Source organism: Anser brachyrhynchus (assembly GCF_964034855.1).
Source record: "Anser brachyrhynchus genome assembly, chromosome: 11".
Lineage (NCBI taxonomy): Eukaryota > Metazoa > Chordata > Aves > Anseriformes > Anatidae > Anser > Anser brachyrhynchus.
This window is the reverse complement of record NC_137706.1, coordinates 14,861,207-14,878,472: the sequence shown is the minus strand read 5'-3', so window position 1 is coordinate 14,878,472 and position 17,266 is coordinate 14,861,207. Positions and strand designations below refer to the sequence as shown.

At 41.9% G+C, this 17,266-nt stretch overlaps 1 long non-coding RNA gene across 1 annotated transcript; it reads right to left on the bottom strand.

Annotated features, from left to right (window-relative positions):
• Positions 1-252: 252 nt before the first annotated feature.
• On the bottom strand, positions 253-12,092 carry LOC308200782. The gene is made up of 2 exons (XR_013955808.1): positions 8,747-12,092; positions 253-8,612 (listed from the first exon to the last, which is right to left on the bottom strand). It is a non-coding gene; the product is annotated as an uncharacterized lncRNA (long non-coding RNA).
• Positions 12,093-17,266: the final 5,174 nt, after the last annotated feature.

Genomic DNA, 17,266 nt, shown 5'->3' with positions numbered 1-17,266 from the left:
ACACAAGCCTGGGAAGGGTTTCTGGCCTTTATGCTACCTCAGGGACAAGTACTAAACCTAAAGAGGACTGAGAAAAGAAGAGAGGAAGGAGGGAAGGTGTCGTACAATGGCTTCAAAGTGCAAGAAAAGATGAGACTGGCCCTTTCTCAAGAGCTTAGAAGCAAAATTGGCTTCCTGGAGAGAGAACATAAGAAATCTGGCAACCTAAATATATTTAAAGGGCTTACAGCTCTCCAGGGAAAATTTTGAGGCTATTGAAGTAAAAAAAAAAAAAAAAAAAAAAAAGAGAAAAAAAAAAACACTTGCTAAGATTAAACAGGCTTTATTTATTTATTTATTTTCCCAAGGGAAAAAAAAAATGACAAAGCAGACAAATGTTTGGCAGGAGACCCAGAGAGGAAAAAAAAACCCTGGCAGTAACAACAACAACATGATGTGGGAAATCTGGGTAGGGGAGAGGTCCAGGCTGCTTCCCCTTTGTCTTCCACAAAGGCTGTGAGAGGAAAGTGAGATATTAGTCCATGAAGAGTTTCCTAAAGAGCCAATGCTGGAAAAAAAAAAAAAAAAAGTTCTTGAACAGCCAGAAGAGAGCCTTTCAAAGTAAAAAAATGAGAATTTAAGGCCAATGAGAACCCCTGCAGATTTAATGTTGACCTGGTGCATGGCAGTGAATGACCCCTGCTGCCTCACCTCGGGCTGGGGCTTACCAGCGGCAACGGGCATGGTCACCGCAAGTGGCTCATGTGAGGAAATAGCAGGTGCTGAATGGTTTTGACTTATTTGATCCCTCATTTTGAAGAAATAGGCTGTGGAAATGTTAGGCTGTGAAATGGTTCCTGCGCAGGGCCTCTATCCCTCTGTCCCCGCAGCAAGGCGCGTGCTGTTGAGATGAATCCATTTGTCTTGGTTCTCAGCATCTCCGTCTCTTGCAGCCCACTGGCACAAGCTGGATGGCACAATTAGTGACATCCCAGCCGTTAATGTGGCAGCAGGTCGTTAGAGCCAGGGCTTGGGCTTTGCCCCAGGGACGAGCAGAAGTAGGGAGGAAGCAAAGTTCCTGTTGAAACTGTCTGTAAACCCTGGTGATATTTGTGAAGCAAATGGCAGGTCGCGGAGAACATCTATGTACTTAGATCGAGGTAAAGGTGAAAACCCTCCGTTCGTGTCAGCGCAATTATACCACTGGGTGAAAAGGAATAAGCAGGCTTATGGGAGAAATGCCCTTGCATTTCCCTCGCTGGCTTGGTGTGAAGGGCCCTAACAGAAGGTCAATATTAACTTGCCTTGTTAATACTGTGAGCAGAGATGTCAAGCTTATCAGCATTTCCCTCCCACAAGTATGCAAGATGGATGTAGGTTCTCGGAGAGTATATTCCCCTAAGATCAATGACCTGGTTAAGGCTAATTACCACACACTCTTGCTCTAAATTAAAAAGGACCTTAGTAACTGAAAGCCCTGTATGATTAAGTGGCTCCAAAGATTAACTGTGATAAGAGTGGTACGGTGCTTGCAGGTTTCCTCTGTGCTACATATTTGTCATTCTTTGGACCCACCACATGGACCTTGGAGCTCTGTTTCAAAAGGTCTTCAAAGAGAATTAGCAATCATTTTTCAGTTGGGAGTGGACAGAACAAAGAATGCTTTTGAGCACCAGCTTTGTCCAAGCAGCAGTATGAGTTGCTCTGACAAAATTTGGTCCCTTGGGGTGCTGGCTGGGCTAGTAAGCATGGTGCTGCCCTGCCAGCACCTGCCTTGCACCCGTGGGCTCATCCCAGGGCAGCCTTTAGGAGATTTTTCTCCAGCTCCTGACTCCATGTGAATGCTGAAGGCGCTAATGGCTTCTGGTTTATCCACTGAGCGGGTGCTGAATACAGCACCAAAAGGACACCCTGCTGCCTACCTTTGTGCTTTGGTCCTGCCTTAGAGGGGAGGTTTGCTGTAGAGGCAGTGGGTTTCCTCCCCTACTGCTCATCCTGTGCAAGGGGCAAAAGGAAACGACTACAGAGAAGCAAGGCTGGCAGCTCTTGGATATGGTTCTGTACAGTCCCTACAGTGGGGAAGATCACAGACTACAAATAACTGTCTGGTTTCAGAGCACACGTCCAGCTAGACCAGGGTATTCTCTCTGTCCATGGCTAGTAGTAGGTGCTTACAAATGAGTATAAGAAAGAGAAAAAGCAGAGAAAGAAAATTCCCTGCCAGCAGCCCTCCCCATTTTTCAGTAATCTGCAGTTTAAAGAGTCCCAGATTGGAGCTTGGATCCACTTCACTGTGTTTAATAAGCCCTTGATGTACTTTTCTTCCATGAATTTGTCTAATTGCTTTTTGAACCCATTTAGACTTTGGGCAATGAGCGCTACAGTTTGATTATGCTTTGTGTATGGAAAAGGACTTCCTTTTGTTTGTTTAAGTCTATGGTCTGATCAGTGTATTCGGTGCCTCTTATTTCTGCCTTACGAGAAACAGGGAATAATTGCTTGCAGTCACTTCCTCTGTACTATTTATGATTTTATATAACCATACGTACACCCCTTACTCATTTGTTTTCTAAGTTGATGAGCCCATGGCTTTTGATTTCTCTGTGTACAGAGCCTGCTCCAAGCCTGTTTGTTCTGGCTCACCAGCCCTCTCTGTTCCCCTTGTATTTCTACAGATTTTTTTTCTAGAAAGCACAACCAGAGCAGTCGGGATGAGGGACATTTATATAGTGTTATAATGATGTTTTTTTGTTTGTTCTCTATTTCTTTCCTGATTATTACTGACATGCTCTGTATGCCTTTGACCTCTGCTGAGCATTGAACTGTCTCTTTTCAGAGAAATCTTTAGTGATTTCAAAATCTCTTTCCTAAGGGACGCCATCTAATTTGGAACCTGTTGCTGTGTATTTACCATTAAAATTATTTCCCTCATGTGCCTCACTTTACAGTTATCAACACTGAATATTCCTTCATCTGGAACTTAACCACCCACCTCGTAAAAAATTACCCTGAAAGTTGTTTGATGCACATTTTAAATTGAGAGTGCTTCAGATCCATTCCTCCTAAACTTCTGACCTCCTCCCTGGCGAACAGTGACAGAGGAATTTATCCAGGTTTTGTGCTATGGCCTTTTCTTCCTTGAGCACCCATTACATCCTGATCAGGATCTGCCAGTGTGAAATATCTGACGAGTTTCTTGTTTCTGATATGATTGAATTGTTACTTCAATTGCCTTTTGGGAGTTGTTTCTGGAAGTCTTTTTTGCCCTACCATTTGATAAATTTTGCGTTGGAATTGGCCGAGTCTGTTCTCTTCTGTTTTCTTCTTTTTGGCCCAAGTGCTGCTTTTCAGAGAGCGTCTTCTTTAAGTATCTGCTGGTATCTTTCTCTAAAAAAAAACAAACATCTGCAGCTGAACCAAAGACAGCTCTTTTGCCTGTGTTTTTTCCTTTTACTATTATGATGCTATAAATTTTAGTGAGTATCTAATATGATCTTTTCAATAATTTTCATACCACGGGAAATTTTTTTACCCTCTTAGCTGTTGATTCTCTGCCTCATATTTTATGAAGTTTGCTTTCCTCAAGGTAAATGCTAATACTACTGTAGTGAAGAAGTTGTTTATTTGTTTCTCAGTCCTGCAAGACTGCTGGATTGATTTAAATTGTGTTCGCTATTTGCTATTACAGACTGATTCTTAAATAGCTGTGTTTTAAATCCAGTCCTATGCACTGGTCACAACTGGATCAGGGGTTGCTTTTCTTCTTGAAGGATCTCAGAACTGTTTATTCAGCATTTCTATATTTATCAGGCTCAATATATAGACATGTATTAATGGGGATTGCAGAACTATTCCTGCCTGGAACACGATTTATTCTCAGGATAAAACAGCTTATATGTTAAATAACTAGCTTAGATTACAAGCAGCCTGAGATCTCCTCTGGGGCATTTTGAGGTATATTTTTTTGTTTGGTTTGGTTGTTTTGTTTGCATTTTTTTCACTTGTATTTGTTTAATTGTTTATTTTCATTCACAAGGCTGTTACCAGAAGTAGATATGCATATTGCATATCTCCATGCTGTGTACCTACCACAGTTCACATGCAGGAGGCCAGATTTTCACATCGTTAATGCCCAGCTTTTTCAAAAAATATAAGTGGTAGCATTTTTTAAGACACTCAGAAAATCACTGACCACTTCTGAGCATGTGCAGTTACATTGTCCATGTTTTTCTTTTCTGCCTTCCTCGAGAATTTCTCACAATCCTCCAACTCTATAAATGGTATTTAAAAAATCCCTAAATACTCCAGCCTTGTGTCAACTATACCAGCTCTTTCTAATAGTTGGCTCTACTGTTTGTAGCAATAAATAATGCTTGGAACATCCAAGACAATAAATCACTATGAGGATAGCCTGAACCCAGTAGCAAATTATCACAGGCAAACTTAAAAATCTGTAGAGACTTACATATTTTACTTGAGCTCAAACTCAAACGTATAATATGTGGGCCCTCTGCATGGGATCAGCTGGAAAGCAGAACCTTTCTCTGTAACCCTTTCATAAATCCATTCCTTTATTTTTAGTAGCAGCTTGAACTGCCAACAGTTATCTGTCATGTCTGGCCTGTCTGGTCTTCTTCATTGTCATATCAAAGCACTCAAATTAAATAATATACTAGCATCATGTTTTTGCAAGAGGATTTTGATAAGCACTAAAGGGAAAGTCTGATAGCTCTGCTATCCTGGAAGGAGAGCTGAAGATGCCCATTATGTACTGGAATTAGCTCTGCCAGCATGTTTCCAAGAACAGCTGCTCTTGATGGCTATCCTCTCCCTAAATTTCTGTAGCGTTCAGTGAAAGCTTCTTCCTTCTGCACTGCAGTGCTACCTACTATTAGGTGATGAGTCCTCATGCAGACACCCTGCAGCACTGTCCGCTGTTGTATTCCTGCTATCTCCTTCCGTGCAGACAGCCTAGCAAGAAAAACGGTGAGATATTTCATGCTATTGACAAATGGGGATGAGATTCAGGTGGCTGAGCTTCTTTTCACTCGCCTTGAGGAGGTTTGATCCTTCATTTCTGGTGTTGAGAGTTTTAGCATATCATCTGCTACCTTTTGCTCCCTGCTCCAAGGTCAGACCCCCTAAAGAGAGGATCTCTGTTAATCGTCATGGAAAAGAAGGGACTTCAAGGCAACTGTCGAGAAATGAAAAGACTGGAAATACAGAGCAAATACAGAGTTCCCAGACTGTGCTTTACCTATTCCTGGACTCTGAAAGGCCAGGGAAAGTGGTTTATAGAACCACACAAAACATAATTGTTTTCAATTTTTTCTTTTCAAGTGAAATGTTATGATCAGGGTGCAGGGTGATCTGCAAGACAAGTTGGCAGAGGATTTGGGCCAAAGATAATTCGGGCTTGCTGCCACAGAAATACTGGAACCAGATAGACAGAGACATAAAAATGCTCTGCATGCAGGTTGAAAACTACGTACAATGTTTTTATTCTGTCTGCCTTAGCCTGGCAAGATGCTGGGATAATAAGAGGTGGGTAAGCATTGTTTCTGCTATTGATACAGCATGATTACATTTTTTTCTAAGAATGTGTCTCCTTGGAGAAGATGTATAAAATTGACAAAGGCAATCTATCCATTCCCAGCAAAGGGCTGCAAAATGATGGACTGCAATCTAAAAGGTGACGTAGCAGGAATGCAGTGAGATCAGCTCTGGCAGAGACTTATGATTTCCCACCAGCTGAATTCTCACAGTAGTGAGTGAGCAGGACAGGAGGGTAGCGATGCCTAGGAAGATAGGGAAGCTATTTATGCACTAATACATTAATAATCAACAATGATGTGAAATGAAACAGAAAGCTCACATGACAGTTTAATAGGATTTTGGTAACATCTGATACACTTATGAAGTTTTGCGTGAATCCGACAAGGACTCCAACAAACTCCTCTTCCAATTTTAATGGAAGTTAAACAGATTTGCTTAAATCTTAGGGCAGATTTATTAAATATTATGTAGATTTTTACAAACCCACTGGAGATTCAATAACAGTTATTTTTGAGTTAGCAAATCTTTCCTTGTGCTTGTTAGAGATCTTGGTAGATTAAATAAGGAGCCAGGTCTAGCAAATGTTGAAATCTAATATTTAGAGTCAGACTGAATAAACCATGGGCGTATTTTGCAATGACGTGTTCAAGATTTAACAAATATTGTCTCGTCTCAAGAAAATAAATGTTAAATAAGGATGAAGATAATAAGGTTCAGCAAGACAAGAGCTCCATTTTCAAATCTTTTATGTATTTAATAAATACATTTATTAAATGATGTGCAGTGCTCAATGGAGATTGTATCAATGTAAGAAATTTATCTCTGCTACAACAGAGTCAGACTAGTTCCAAATTTATTAAATGTTCTTGAAATTTAAGAAGTCCACATCAAGCTTCATGTGTATCTCGAATGTTCTGAAAAGCATTCATAAGGAATGGCAGGCAGTGGCAGCCTTGGGGTTAAGATGTGTCTTCATCTTCCTTGATTATGCTTCACCCTGGGAAAGTAACATATGAAGGAAGGAAGAGAAAGTCAATTTGAGATGAAAATATGTCTAATACTAAAGCTGTGTGGGAGAGAAACTTCTGGAGATAGTTGTGGAGGATAGAGAAGCTCATATCCAGAAGTAGGAGGGAAGATGAAGTTGATTTATGTTATGGTAGCTGCAAGTTTGTATAGATTTAGCACACTGGAACAGAGACCTGCAAGATATAGGGTACTGAATATTGAATATCCATTTTTAGTATCAGGGAAAAGCTATACCCTGCAGATTTCAGTAGGCTGACCCCTTAGCTGCAGTGCACCTGGAGTATCAGGGCAAATGTATGCTTGTCATTTGTCTTTCTCTTGCTCTTTACCTATGATTTCTATTCCTGGCCAGCTCATCTCTTGGCTTCCTTGCTGAGACTAACAGAGAGGTGATGAGTTGTTCTGGTCATTTTATAGTACAGATTTCTGTGTCCTGGGAGCTGGATCAAGGCTGTTTGGCAGACACAGCACTGCAGAGTAAAAATTTTATTGATGTTTTTTTCTAGGGAAATGTCTTGAGTTCCACTTGACACAGGTAGCTTAAGAAGAGTGCAAATTAAATGTGTAAGGGAACCAAAAATACAAACTACATCATTTGCGATGAGCTCCCTGCACTAAGACATTCGGGCTTTCTTGGAGACTAGAAGGGATCAACTCATAGCTTGACAGTGGCATCATCCATTTCACAAGTGACTCAAGTAGTGCAGTGTTGGGAGTCCGTTTCAGCTGGATTCCTTACCTGTCCCCGTTCCCAGTATCAGTGCACCGGCAGCAAGGCTCAGCACTTCCCAGTCCTGCTCAGGCTGTCTCTCAGCACAGGTGCTGTTCCTGAGTATTGCACAAGAGGGGGTTTCTGGCAGAGCACGTCTAATCCTTGCTGCCTGCAGCCCATCTTGAGAGTCCCTGACCGTCTCTCAGAGGGGGTGACAAAGCAAGGGGACCTCAGCAAGGCAGGGGGAGTGCACCAGTAATGCAAACTTAATACAAGCAGGCGTATTTACCACTGTCTGCTGCTGTTTCAGAGCAGATCAGCTAAAGAGATTTCCCAACAGCAGAAAAAGCATCTCTCAGAGGAGATAATAATCTTAATTGAAATCAGAAAACCTTCAAGTATCTTTGTGCGTACAGTAATAGCACGACATTTAGAATCACAGCGGGATTAATAATGGCGAGCATTGTTCTGCTCCTTGTGGTCGGTTTTGTTTGGGGCGGGGGGGATGAGTTGTGCTGCTGTTGTGCTGGTCCCCTGGGGGAGCTTCTGCCAGGCTCCCTCCTCCCAGACCCTCGCTGCAGGAGAAGGTGGGGCGGCATCTGGTTTGCCGTTCAGTGGAGGAATGAGTAGAGATCATGCTGTAACCCCTGGCATGATGGAAATGAAGCTATTTAGCATTCTGCCATGCCACACAGGAAGAAAAGTAAAAGCGCAAGAAAGCTAAGCAGAGATTCAGCTCACACTAACCTTTGCAGGAACAATTATAAAATGCAAATACTATGGACATTTCCTTAACAAAGCAAATCTATCCATTATCTGCCTCTGTTCTTTTATCAAGCATCTGTTTAAAGAGAAAATTCTTCTCTATTTCTTTTGTTTTTTCCTCCCACGCTGTGTGATGTTAATACAAGTTGTCCATCAGATTTCTCACTGTGCCACCATGCCAAAGTAAGCTGACTCCCAAATGCTTATTGTGTCACATCAGATAACTATGATAGCACTGCTGGGCATCTTCTTGCATTGAGCAGCCTTTTACAGCATGAAGGTTTATGGCAGGTGAGAACTCCACATTTTACAGAGGGAACAGAGAGAAAAACCACGCTTTTTGCCAGAGCTACTCCCACGTATTGGCAGGGAGCCACCAACCAGATTAACCCATACCCACTCAAAGACTGAGACGTGCTAAAGAAACGATCATTGCTCGAGACAACCGCTTTTATTTCTAAACTAAAATTGCTTTGGACCTCTATCAGCTCTGGCTGCAGCATCACCTGCTCGTGATCACTTCTCCCTTGGCCAGGGTCCAAGGGCAGCTCAGTCCCATCCAGTTCAGAGCCTGAGAAAGTAAAAAAAAAAGCCTAGGTTACCAAGAAAGCCAAGAAAACACCAAAAAACAAGTAAAAGCCTTGAATACTGGAAAAAAAATAATAATAAATAAAAGCAGCATACAGCTGGAAAAAGCCTCCCCACCCCAGACAGCTGTTTTTCTTCTCGCGGTTAAACCTGCTTCATTCGTCACGGCATGGACAATCTTGACACCGTGCCCCTCCTGCTATAAAAGCCGGGACTCCCTTGACCGAGCCAGAGGAGCCGGTTCTCTCTCTGTTTTCAGGGATATGACTCTGCCAGGCGGTTACGCAGCAGGTGTCAGCAGTGACGCGTAAAAGCAGACAAGAGTGTCTCAGTACTCCCTGCCTGCTGGCCCTTCTCTTTCTTTGTCATTTGCATGATGTGCGAATTATCAGAGTATTTTGCTGCTTTCAACAGGATTTTGAAAATAGATCATCCAAAATTAAGGGCGCTTTTCTCCCCTTCTGATTGACATTGAGCTGCTTCCATATCTCAGGGGTGGGAAATAAAATTTAAATGAGGCTCAACGTTTATCAGGAAATTTTCTTTAAAATGCTGCAACATTCTTGCTTCTAAGATCTATTTCCTTGCAGCAATCAGTTTTAAGAGTCTCTATTTAATTCAGGTGACAGGTCCAGTGGAGTGAGACATGGGTAAATCTAAGACTTAAAGTTAGAATAAAAGAGAAATTGAATGGAATTGGGTTTTACACTCTGCTTTTCACACTGGGCGCATTGTTATTCACATTTATCACCATCTATAAAAGATGCAAGAGGAAGAGGAAAAAAGCAGGAAATGAAATGCCAAAAAAATAACTGTCTTTATATGATGAGCAGCTGAAGAAAGCCAGAGAATTCAGACTTTAAAGGGCACCCTGAGATAAGGCCCTGAGTGTTGGATTTGTTAAAAGGAGAGAGGAGCTGGAAGACATGAAGTGAGATGTGGAAATTTACAAAACTGTAAACAGTGAGAACTCAGCTATTCCTAACTCACTTAATCTGCAGACCCAATTATCTTTACCCCATCAAAAAGTCCTCCCCAACAACTAAAAAGCCCAGAAAACAGCCCACCGTGACAATCCCTCCACATTTTTCTGCTAGTGTTTAATAGCCAAGAGCTCTGCTGAGATTTCCCAGCACTAAGAATCCGTTACTTTTAACTCAATATGCCACAGTACTTTTATGAGTATGCTAACTAGCACTGTAAATAATTGAAAATAAGTGATACTTGTTAAAATAAATGAACAAAGTGTATTTTGTAATGCAGTATCTTTGATTTTTTTATTGTGTTTGATTGCTAATTTGTAGAATTCTGCGCTTCCGAATACATCTCTTAGTCATTAGTGGAACTTGTTCTGATCTGCTTCATGAATAGAAATAACTGCATGGTTTGGATATCAATAAAGTAAGGGAATGCATGCCTACGGGTATGTCAGTTAAAGAAGAGGAAGGGACAGGAGTTGCTGTAGTTTTGTAGTTCAGGAATTTATCTTGCTTGCTCCTCATCCTCCTAAAATTGGATGGCTTTAGAGGTGGGAGCAAGAGGAGAAAGAAGGGTGAGCAAAAGCTTCTAGAAGTCCAAGATATTTCTTCTACATAGGATAACAATTTGGTTTAAACTCCGATCTCTCTGGTTTTATTTTTGGTAGTGAGATTGAAATGGAAGAGCCATGCTATGAGTGCAGTTTTTTGAAGGAAGCAGCAGACTGAGTTGTTCCTTCCCTGTGTTGGTGAACACCAACAGCACTCCCATATCTCAGGAGACACTGGGGTGAATGAGACCAGCTTGGTCTTATGATCCGTGCTAGGTGAAAGATAACAAACAATATCAACTGAGTCAAATAAATTATACCAGGAACCAATTTATGGCTGCACCAGCAACCACCCTGGAGCCTGAGAAACAACTCAGGGTCCTCTTCCAGCAAGCACCATACAATGAGCAGCTCCTGGCCAGGGTGAAGAATCTGCATATATGGACTCAGTGAGCTAGGGTGCTTTTTTCTGCCTCCACTTTTATTCAGTGTCCATTGCTGCTCACTTTGAATGTGCTCATGCCTTCCTTCTGTTTTAGAAGCTGCTTGTTATTTTAGTGCCTTATCCAGTACTGCTAGTATCAAACAGAGATGTTTCCTCTCCTATACAAATACGGACATCACATTCAGAGCAGACCTCAGCAGAGCATCATATCCATTTTCCTGCCCCAGGGCAGGACAAACTCTCCTCATGTCATCCCTGGCAGATGTTTGTCCCATTTAAATACTACCAGAGATGGGGATTTCAACCGTATCCCTGGTGCTTTGTTCTCTTCTTCACTTGAAAGCTTCTCCTGATATCTATTCTGAGTCTTTCCTGCTGCAATTTATTCCTATTTCTACTTATCCTACTACCTCTGAAAGCAGAGGACAGATTATAGCTTTTCTAAGTGCCTTTTTTATGTTATTCAAAACTTAAGTTCCCCACTGAATTTTCTCTTCTCTCAACTGAACAATCCCAGGCTGTTCAGTCTTTGCTTGCAGGTCATGTTTCAGAGACATTTGATTTTCCTGCTTTCCTTTGGTCTCTCTCCAATCTCTCTGCCTGTTCCTTGAAGTGTACATTAAAACCTTATGCTGATTGCCTAGGAAAGCCTCCAATGCACCAGGTTTTGTTGCTGCTTAAAAGAGAGCGAAGTCATATCTCATGGCCTAAGAGTTCTATTACAGGCTCCCACATCTCACGCAAGCAGGCACAATGAAACCGTCTCCGCAGAAGTTGGTCTGGCCACCTTCAGCTGCTCACTGTTTGGACAGAATAAGAGTTGGCTGCACTCAGCCAAGCCAAATTCCCAACTAGTTTGAGCAAAAGATGCTATTAAGGACTCCAGGATTTGACCCTGAATCCTAAATTACAAAAGTGACCTCAAGGTGTACCAGAAAACAGTCTATTACCTAAACTGTCTCCTCTGCATTTTTTTAATACAGGAACCTTTCAAAGTAAAAGAAGTCTAGCAGCGTGTCAAATATTTTTCACTATGTATGAATTTCTATGAGCCATATGGAAAGGAAGGGGGGTGGGGCACCACATTTCCATACAAAACCTCTTCCCCATGATAATAAGGATTCAAAATTCCATTTGCAGGCAGGATCTAAAAGGTTAAACGTGCTGGTGGAGCTGCCAGTGTCACCCCCCAGCTTCTCCCCAAAACAGCTCATTTTTTCAACAAAGCCAATTATCTGAAAATGACAGGAAATGATTAGTCATGTTAATTAAAAATAATTTTCTTTCCCACTCCTAAAAAGGTCAGATCGTCAGCTGTATGGAAAATTGAGCCTTCATGCACTTTCATTTGATTTCCCATTCAAAGTCTAATTAGTTACAATTTGTTGTTAAAAGAGATCTTTTTTTTTGATAAAGCCCACATTTTTTATCCACTCCCTCGTCATTATCGGGTTGATATTATTATTGTGCTATACGTGTATATGTTCTCATCGTGGCTAGCCCAGAAAATACAGAACAAAAGCTCACCTAGACAGGTGCATTTTGAGGCTTTTGTGTGCACAACGCCTCGCACACGGGCAGAAGCCTCCATGATGTCCTTCAGCCTGAGATTTCTGCAGCTTGAGCTGCACCAAAGAAGGTTTGTGTGGTTCAGAGACTGGGAGAAATCAGGGCCTGTCGGACACTCAGCATCGCTCTCCCTGTTGTGAACTTCTGGAGAGGTTAGAAGATGATACTACAAAGCAGAGCTCACCCCCAGCCTTCTGGGGAAAATACAACTCTTGTCCTAATCCTCGCTTGGTTTTCCATTTTTCACCATTGAGGAATAACATTATGCAGAGCTGGGTAGAGCTGAGGCATTTTTTGAGGTTACCGCTGGGCGTCTGCCTGCTGCCGTGACGCAGCACTTCCAGCCTCCCGTTAATTGTCAACATCTTCCAGCCTCCTGTTAATTGTCAGCAGCTCGTCTCGGTGATGGGAGCCACGTGGTTCCATCCAACAGGCTTTCGCTGGCACATTTGCTCAGTCAGCAGGGGTCTAAGTGCATCATCCGCAGGCGGCTTCCCCGTTGTTGCATTCCCTTATCCCTCCAGCAGTAACACTCTTAGTGGCCAGTGCCAGGGCTGGTTTACCTAAGTGGGATCAGCCTTCCTTTAGGCAATGAAAATAGGTGGTCCTGTCCCTGTTCCTCCTGGGACATCGTTACTCGTGGTTGTCACTGTGCCTGAAGACACCAGACCAGGACCCTCATGTCTACATGTGTGGAAAAGGTTCATTTACATTTCTTGGGCAGGGAATTTCCTAGGCTGCCTGACTGGCTCTGCCATTTGCTCGTTCAGTCCATAAACTTACTCATCCTGCACTCGATAAGCTTTGGCATCTGCATTCAAGACACAGGACCTGGCCTTTCCCATGGTTTCTGTGATAAAGGGACAGGGAATGAGTCCAGCGGAAAACGCATGTTCTTTCTTCCATGGAGGATTTTCCTGATTTCTCTCTCACATTTTTTTCCCCATCCTCTCCAAGGCAAATAAGTCACACAACTGGCAACTCATACATGGAAAGCAGCACGCTGAAAAATGAGCACTCACAATTTGTTTATGTACAAACTCTACACAAGAGAGGCAACGCTGATAGGATTGAACAGCTACAACACTCAGCTGTAAAACACTGAGACACCCTCTATGCATAGCATAGAGACTACCCAACAGGCTGTGATAGTGATAAATGCCATCTCGGGAAGCTCCTGGATGGGAGAATTGATTAATGTAATGATTTCCAGTCTGATCCTGGCTCATACTGGAATCAGCACTCTCCCTTTCCAGTCGCCTTGAGGCAACTCGCTCCTAAAGAAAATTGGTTTTTCTTTTAATGAGAATTTGTGCTTCCACATCTCCTCCCACCTCCTGTGGGTGCGGCAAACCTGGGGAACAAATAGGAGTGTTATTACTGAAAATAACAGCTTAGAAGAGCTTCAGACTAACTCCCAGTGTCTTAATAGAGCCCGTCAACATGGAAAGACCATTGAGTAGCACCAGTCAAATGAGAAACCACTTAGCAGCACAGCAGTGTGGGAGATTAAAATGCCTCTTTGCAGAATATAAAGGTCAGTGAGGCAGCAAAGTCCTTAAAGGGGAAGACAATACATTTCACGCACGAAGGACCCAGCCTGGAAAGATGTGTGTCAGCCATGTGAGTCAGTAATCCCTTCTAAAGGAAGATGCATTTATAGACACCATTTGGGGACTTAACAGCATGTGAAGGTAACGGCAGCCCTGTGGCCAACCACAGGCTCCCCAGCTGGGACAAAAATCCTCAGAGACAGGGAGCTGTGCCCATTTTTCCGCTCCCTGCTACAACACCTGCTCTCCAGGTGTGAGAGAGCAGCACATGCCATAAAACACCAACACACCCTGCCCTGCTCTCATTTCCACAGCCAGACTTAGCCACCTCATGAAATCACACAACTGAGCCAGTGTGCTGACGTCCGTACTGACGGCTTTTAAATCCCACTTGTCACCCGGCTGTTTGAATGAGTCTCAGCAGCAATGGCCTCATCATGCTCTATGAGTCTACCTCGCTCAGCTAATTGGAGTGCTGTCGAGCTCACCTCAGTCCAAACACATCCCTCTCCTGCCCATGGAGGCTTTCTTTCTATTCTACCCAACTGGCAAAAAATAATGGCAAAAATAAAAATAAAAATAATAAAAAATAAAAATAAAAATAAAAATAAAAATAAAAATAAAAATAAAAATAAAAATAAAAATAAAAATAAAAATAAAAATAAAAATAAAAATAAAAATAAAAGGAGCATTAGGGAGATAGGAGTTTTGAAGTTGTGACAGGCAGTGGTAGCATGTGAATGGAAGAATGAGCTGAGTACACTTGATGTACCCACAAATAAACACATGGAGGCAAAGAGAGGTTGAGAGTGTCTGCAGAGGTGAATTCTCCTCTCCTTAGTGACCCTGTGAAACTAAACCAATACTGCTAGTGATTGTAGTAAGTCAGAGCAGGATCTAGCCTCCTGCCTCCGTTTTCCAGTTCTATTTGCTATGCATATTATTGATGATGGTGATGATGGTAATGATGATGATGGTAATGATGATGATAGTAATGATGATGATGATGATGATGATAATAATAATAATAATAATTAATAATAATAATAATAATATCCAGCTCTTAAAGCTTTTCCAGAAAAAGCTGATGTTACTCAGACTGCTGCCAGCAGGAGATGTGGAACAGCTTGCTATGAGAAAATGCTGATTCTGAAAAGTCTGAGTGTTTCAAGGGACAGTATCAATTTCATCTGACTTTTATTTAACATTCTGCTTGGGTAAGGTTGAAGCACTTCATTTCAACATCATCACATTGACTTTCAAATGAATTATATTTTACAACAACAAATGTTGCAATGAGGAAATTTGTAAAAGCCCCAATTTCATTACATGAGAAATTTTGAAATGCTAGGGTCCTTTTTCAGAAAGTGTTCAGCCTTTTCTGAAATTTCTCTGCAATGGAAAGAGTAGAAATTGCAGTGTTCAGGGAGCTCTAGCTGGAAGCCACTGGCTGAAAAGAGACAGTAACATTGAGAGTGAGCTTGCCTATTCATGGGAAAATAAAAAAAGAGAAGGCTGAATCTCCTGTTGGATGCAGGAATCAGCTGTCCTGAGGACAGCTACATCTATGACCATGTTGTTCACCAGCCTTTTCAAGAGCCCACCAGCCTTCTAAAGCTGGATGAAGGTTTCTCAGCAGACCCAGTTGTACAAGCTGCCCAGAGCTCTGCTGTTGGGAAAGCAAATCACAGGCACTTTGCCGCCCCACAAATACTATGCCAAAACCCAGCACCGCTCTTGAAGCTACTGCCAGGACACAACTTCTAACTCGGTGCGTGCTGGCTTGCTGCTGTACCACTGACCTGCTCTGCATCCTCTAATGAATTACTTCATCTCTGCCTTCTACACACCTTCCTCTGCTTATGTTCAATTTAGCTCTTCCTGAGGGCAAGAACTCCAGGTGGCTCTTTAGTGTCTAACACAACCTTGGTTAGCTCTTCTAGGCAGAAATGTGTTACAGATAATAAACTTCAGCGCTTGGATGATGAAAATAGCCCGCAGTCTTCATTTGACATTGCGCTCAACATGAGCATATATGAGATCAGATCTTGCATTATCTTGATCTTTGCAATGGGTTTTGTTGCACTAGGAACTCAGTGAAAACCATAAAGCTAAGACATGAAATGCTGCTGCCTGCCTCTATCAAATCTTTGATTTGGATGTTAAACCATGTGGAGACTGCACACTCATTGTAAATACATTAGGGAGACAAAACAAAAACATCTCGAGGAAATGGTAAATGGGTAAAAGGCTTCTGAATTTTTTAATAACGCATGCTCTTTTTGGAGGGTTTGCTGAGGATTTTGTTTATAATCCCGCTGCAAATAAAGTACTCTGAAATAAAAGCTGTTTGGTCCTTTCAAGCTAACAGCCCTTTGTTTGCAGCACATTAATGGAACAATTTTTAAATAATGACTTATTTTTTATTTCTCTTGAAAGATGCTTTTTTTGCAGTCAGAAGCTGGTTCTTTTTTCCCAGTCTGCACTCTGATTCATTAGTACTAGTTGCATACAACTTGTAGACGTTTATTTGTTCAGTTAGAAATGGGACATTAACGTTTTAAGAGAATGATGCATAGCTTTTAGAGATAATATTCTCTCTGCCCTATTCTGCTGATGCTCTCTTAGAAAGTGCAGAATGCCACAATCTCTCCTTCAAAAACGATGAGTTTATTATAAACAGTTTATCACTTGAGCCATGATTTTCTCTCTCTCTCTCACTTTTTTCTAATAAACACACTTAAAATTTTGTGCATGCATTTGCTATGCAGAAAAATTGGAGACTGTCAATATTATGCAGAGTCAAGAAAAAATCTGACAGGTCATGAGCCTTATCTGTCCCACCCCCAGAACCTTTTCAGAGCTTTCTGAAGTCAAGCCTTTAGAGTCCTTTCACCCTGTGCATCTCAGTCATGACCTGGAGCAATCACTTATGGCCAGGTCTGATATCCTATATCTGAGTGCCAGCAGTCCCTGTAGCTCTTGTTCCTGAGCATGGATGATATGCCAGGGACGTGTATAAATATTTATATATCCTGTTGCTCCATGCGCAGTTCAAAGTGCAAACTATCCCTTATTTTCCTATTCACTTTCCAAGCATTTTGGACACTCGAGTAGGAGATAAGCACCTAAATCACTAAAACACTACCCTACTGAGGCAAGAATTAAGTTCTTCATTACATGCAAAATATTGCACTGAATGGGTGTTAAGGCTGTAAAATCAAGTGTTTGTAAATTAAGCCATGCCACAATTACAATTTCCCACTCAATCTGAAGGTAGTCCACTGGAAATATAAGCACTGTGACATGCCATGTACTTTGTACTGTCTTCTGCTGCTCTTAACTTAGCTAAATACGGGTAGGTGAGTTATAGGGAAAAATTTTATGTTTCTGGTACAGGACGATTTCCTCACCGAATGATTGCATTCCTGTCTCTGCTGCAGAGTATATGGGCTATAGAATTTTTCCATGAAATTACCGCTACAATTTCTTAACATCAGTAAAGCAAAGAGCTTCTACCACATCAGATACTTGTAAATGAC